General features: G+C 34.9%; 2 long non-coding RNA genes across 2 annotated transcripts; both read left to right on the forward strand.

Annotated features, from left to right (window-relative positions):
• The first annotated feature begins 386 nt into the window (after positions 1-386).
• Positions 387-1,516, forward strand: LOC115994666. The gene is made up of 5 exons (XR_004093242.1): positions 387-456; positions 533-623; positions 716-778; positions 946-1,002; positions 1,428-1,516. It is a non-coding gene; the product is annotated as an uncharacterized LOC115994666 (long non-coding RNA).
• Positions 1,517-1,614: 98 nt separating this feature from the next.
• Positions 1,615-2,762, forward strand: LOC115994667. Its single transcript, XR_004093243.1, has 2 exons — positions 1,615-1,766; positions 2,286-2,762. It is a non-coding gene; the product is annotated as an uncharacterized LOC115994667 (long non-coding RNA).
• Positions 2,763-5,840: the final 3,078 nt, after the last annotated feature.

The following is a 5,840-nucleotide window of genomic DNA, read 5'->3' on the forward strand; positions in this document are numbered from 1 at the left end:
AAAGATGAAATAGGAAAGAAAGAAATAAAGGAAAGGCAATCAGGAAGAATGAGAATAGATCAAAATTCATATTTATTCCCTTTCAATTTACAATTATTTTTTCCCCATATTTTCTGATTGTATTTTTGTTGGATAAGTCTCATATGTAATATTTTCAAGACCTTACTAAATGGAGAAAAGACACTGTCTAACCATTTTTTTTAAAAAGAAGGACAAAGTTTAGCTACATATGGATAACTGGGATGATTTATGCTTATTAATATTATCATCCAATTGTAAATTATAATTTGTGCAATGAACTAAAAACATTTCTATAGTTACCTCTTTCATTTGAGTGAATGGCTACATAATTGGCACGATTTATTGTAGGTTGAAAGGTGGATGGAGAAATTGGAAGAAACAGAAGCAAAGCGCAGAATATCAATTAAAACGGCTGTTGCATTGACATCTTTAATGGTATTTTTTATGATTAAACAAAATTCTGTTTCTTAAATGTTCATTTCTCATGCAAACAGTTCTGGTGGATTTCTAGGTGGGATACATGTGGTTTGAGAATATATATACAAGCTAGACAAGATCACCTACAACAAATTCCATCCATACACTTCGTGGATTCCAATAACGTATGCATATCTTAACTCAAATATGTTTGGTGTTTTGAACTAATCAAAACCTTCTGCTAATATGTGATGTATCATTCAATATTGTTGATCAGGGTCTACACATGTTTGCGAAATGTCACCCAGCATTTTCGTAGCTACAGTTTGACCCTTTTTGCGTAAGTAGCCTTTATTTTAATTCATTTGTCATGGAATTATCCATATATAGAAGTCATAAGTCCACTATCTGGGGGCAACATCGAGTAGATTCTTCTTGCTTTTCCTCTTATTTTCAATTCATTTATCTTTGAATAAGATTCATGATATTAATTCTTTGGTTTTCTAGATGGCTTGGAAAGATAACTCTGGAGACCTACATCTCGCAAATCCATATCTGGTTAAGGTATACTAAAGTATAAGCTGTGAAAGCCTGCTAGAAAATTTAAGGGCTTCATCATTATCAAAGTATATCTGATGCTGTTATTTGCAATTAATGGTTTGATGCTTACTGTTAAACTAGTAGATAGCCTACAGCAGGTTCAGATTGCATCTCTGATTTCTAGGACAGGCTTCTCATCTTTTCATTGGCTTTGTGAGGGTCCTAGCTAAACCAGTAGTTCATATTGCCCCCTATAAAGTCTGAATTTTGAAAGAAAACATAAAAATCCTATTGAAGCTTATTTTTGAGTGTCTGACACATAATGGAACTGTAGTTTTCTGTGTAAGGTTGACATGTTATGCATATGTAGAATGTACATTTGCACATATATTCATCCATTCAGATACATATATGGAATACTATTTTTTAATGATTCAATGAATTTGCAGGTCGGGTGTTCCAGATGGTCAGCCAAAACTGTTGCTTTCTCTGATCCCAGACTACCCATTATTGAATTTTATGCTCACCACTTCAATATATGTTGTAGTAAGTAAAAGACTTTCATACTTCAAAATCTTGAAATTATTGGTGTATAATTAAAGTTGACAACTTTTATGGCTTTTTTGCAGATTTCTTACAGACTCTTTGAACTGACAAATACATTAAAAACAGCATTTGTCCCCAGTGAAGACAACAAGCGCCTTACGCACAACATTGTTACAGCAGTAGCAGTCTCAAGCGTTATATACTCCTTATCTTTCATATTCCTAAAAGTTCCTCAGATGTTGGTAAGAGTTATCCTCTTCATCAAATAGTTGTGATTTCTGAGTCAGTTTGATGTGCTTTCGTGTGAGTTAGGTGCTGTCCAATGCTGCATATGTTACGGGGATTGAGTCATGGCCTTACTAATTTAGAAACACATGATTTGAGGTGGCACAAATGGAAAATTTTTGAATGGCCTGTGCTTTTCTTCATCCTAATGCTTAGAACAACTCTCAATTTTAGGCTTTGGAGTTGAAAAATAGATGGTGCATTTACCATCAAGAAAAGTTGAAGTCTGAAAAAATGAGTTCTATAGGAATTGAGCTGAAAGAAACTGCATCACTATTACTGGTGGGCATATGCCAGCAACTGAATTAACTTGAATATGATTCATGGTCATGAATTCAGTTTGAACCCCATGATTATTGTTGAAGTTATAATTTTATTAAATAATTGTTTGTCATCTCAAGCCTGCAATATTGCTTATACAGTTATACTAATGATTCACAGTTTTGAGAATTTTCTGATACTCCAATAATGCACAGGTTTGAGAATTCAATCATGTAAATACAGTATAGAAGGCTGCTGGGTTCTGTAAAAGTTCTTGAACACATAGAAGAGTACTGTTCCACTGCAAGAGTTGTCTCCATAACAAAAACCGAGAAATGGATTCTTCTGCAGCCTGTCACTTGGTTACTAAGGGAAAAATCAGATCTTGGTAATAGTAATATATTTTGGGTCATTTTGTATATGAAAAGTGGTAATGGATATAGCCTCCAACCCAGGGGTGGTTCTTGTCACGTTTTAACATTATCCTACCCACTACAGTAAAATGATTATAAGTGTAATATACTAGTATATCAAATGTGACTCAAGACTTGTTTTCATTGGATTAATTTGTATTGTCAAGAGCATGTGATTTTTACTTTTACTGGCTTTAGGCAATATAAACTGAATTGGCACTACATTGGGTCTCCTTCAGGTTAACCATGTATCATATCATGCCATGTTTATTTTGGACCCGTTTTGTATTGCAGCCCTCATCCATAAGAATACTCGGCATTGGCACGTCTCTGTTTCTATCAAATCTATGATGGAACATTATATTGGAACAACCAGCGCTACACTTATAGGTGATGGTTCACATTAAATGAAGAGTATCAGTCCACTTTTTAAAAACTTAAAATGTAAGGAAAGTGAGATAATAGAATTGCTTTAATAGTTAATTCAAATTAATCTAGGAGTAAAATCTTATGGTAAATTCTAATTAACTTAATTGGTAAAAAAATTTATGATTGAATAAGAACCTTGGGGCCACATTTTGCCGAAAACCTATTGGTGCCTATGTGTAATAGTAAGGAGTAATTATTATAAATCAGATGATTTTAAAAGAATAAAAATATGTTGCACAAAGACGCACAAATAAGCACAAATAATAATTGAATAGCAAGGCATTGTCAAATCTCAAATTGCAACAAGAGATTCTAGATTTTATTTATTTATTTTTTTAAGAAGACATCTTACGCAATAAAAAAAAAAAATGTTGCTAGTGTAATCCAACCTATAGAGCAACTTTGATACAAAATTTCCTGCAGATCAGATTGCCTGCTACAGTCAACCACCCCAACACATTTCCCCCTTACAACCAAGTATTATAAAGGAGAAAGGACAAGGAAGATAGACTAAAGTAAACCGCATCTATATAATATCTAAAAATTTAAACGTAGAGTTTATTGTTACCACGCTCTTGCTGAGTCATATTAGTGTAGTATTTCGGTCTACTTTAGTCCATTTTAGTCCATTCCTTCCATTCAGTCCGTTTGGTCCATTTTGGTCCACTTTGATACATTTAGTCCATTCCGTCCAGTTTGGTGATGCTTCAGAGTTTGTGTAGAAAGAGAAGCTGCTTCATTGAAAATCACTTCAATCTCAACGTAATGTTGGTAAGCTCTTAATAAAATTACATTTTTCTTATGTTATTAAAGTCTTGATAAAATTATTTTGTTTCTCAAAAAAAAAAAGTCTTGAATTTTTTTTTCCTAATATAAGTGATGTATTTACTTAAATCTGCCTCCTCTTTAGGCCATTCATGATGTATAGATGATGAACCGTTTGTAAGGAGCACTAGAAATAAATTCCAACCTCATATTGCATTACTTACAAAATATCTTGTCTTATATAATAATTTAATATAAATTGCATTATACTTCCTTTTAAAAAAAACTTACAAAATTTAAAAGACTTTCAAATAAAAAATCTAGATAGTTTAATTTAGAAAATATAATGTATTGTATCAACTATTCTTTGTTAAAAAAATAATCACGTTATTTTAAGAAGAGTTTGGGACTAATACTTCGTCCTTATAAGTTTAATTTATTATTTTCATTTTTCACTTAACCAAAAAAATTCAAATCGTTATGGCATGTGTCTGCCACTAGTAATCTTTTAAAAGCCGACACATAATCAGTAAAGTTATTTACAAACTCCCAGTAAATGCAGATACATCACAGCAAGCAGCAACAACATCATGTGAATGATGTCATAGGAAAATCTTCTTATGTCAAGGAAAGTAGTAAGAATTAAAAAAAAAAAAATTGAGAAACGTGTGGAAAACCCCACACTATCACTTTAGTTTCAAAGGCAATAATAGAAATGACGAATGAAGGGTGCTCTCCTGATGCGGTGAGCTATACGAATGTAGTGTCAGGGTTGTGCACGTGCAAGCATGGTAAGGTGAAGGAAGCGGGGAATCTCTTGTTATGAGGATTGAACCCAACACCGCAGTGTATAAATGCATTGATGAATGGGGTTTGCAGAGAATACAAGTTTGAGGATGCATTTGGGTTGTTATTTGAGATGGTGATAAGGAGTTGATGCTAATGTGTTGTTCAGGAATTTTTTTCAAGACTTAAATTAAACAAAATTTAATAAAAATAAAACTTGAATATATTGACTTCACATTAAAAAAAAAAAAAAAAACCAAGAGCAAATGCATAAAAGTTCAGGATTAAATTTGATGATGCCGTAAATATTACTAGTGAGCCACACAATCTTCGCACGCTCGTAACGATACCTGCACAGCAAAGAGAGAAGACCTAACAGAGAGCACCGGTGTGGTGCCGGCCGAATACCCTCCGAAGGTCAAGTTAGAACTATTCTCACAACTCTAGAGTGCTAGAGAAGGGCAAATTATGCGTACTTTGATTTGTGAGGGTATTAGGGCTTTTATAGTAGTAGAGGGTTGACTTCTCCTCCTTGCTGTAGAAGTCTTTTCCTTATAGGAATCCTCTTGAATAGTCTCAAACGTGATGGATAAGACATTTCCTTGTAGAGAAGATATTTATTAATGTGCGCATCTTCCAGAATCCTCTTTGTGCTAGAGTTCCTATTTACCTTGGGATCCTATGGTGGTTAAGCGTGTGTCGCAAGTATTCCCATCTAGGGTTTCTGACTGCCATGTGGGTGCTTGATCTGTTTCTGTTGCATCTGTTTATGCAGGATCTTTCCATAACAAACCTTCGCACAATTGGGCTCGCCCTTTATCGACCCTCGGTCGTGGATCCATCAGGCCCACTTCATGGAGATCCGTCAACCTAGATTTTTACCCTCTTCAATTGCCCCCTCACCCCATGGGTTCGTTATCTTTGAGTGGATGGACTCGTGGGGTGACGGTTAAAGGTTCAGGGGATGACAGTTCAAAGGCTTGTGGGTCGACGGTTTTAGTACGGATGCCGTGAACTGTGATAACCCTTGATAGGTTGTTTGGAAGCCATTTATGACACATGACACGTGTCGCTCTTCCATTGGAGTTTAGCTCGGATCGAAGCGTCGCTTCGTCTTCCGTGCACTTCCTCTATAAATATCACTCTCTTTCTCCTCTCATTTCTCTACTTTCCGCTAAAACGCATTGTTAGAGCACTTCCGTCATCCTTGTCAGAAAACACTCCATTCAGTTTCGGTATCCGTCATCAAAGACCTTCTTCCGTTCACTCGCTAACTTGGTAAGTACTCTCTTTTTCACAAGTCTCTCTTATCCTCGTACATACTCTTATATTTTTCTAGACTTTATACACCCGTCCCCCCTTCTAGAACCGTTAGAG

Source organism: Quercus lobata, chromosome 6 (assembly GCF_001633185.2).
Source record: "Quercus lobata isolate SW786 chromosome 6, ValleyOak3.0 Primary Assembly, whole genome shotgun sequence".
Lineage (NCBI taxonomy): Eukaryota > Viridiplantae > Streptophyta > Magnoliopsida > Fagales > Fagaceae > Quercus > Quercus lobata.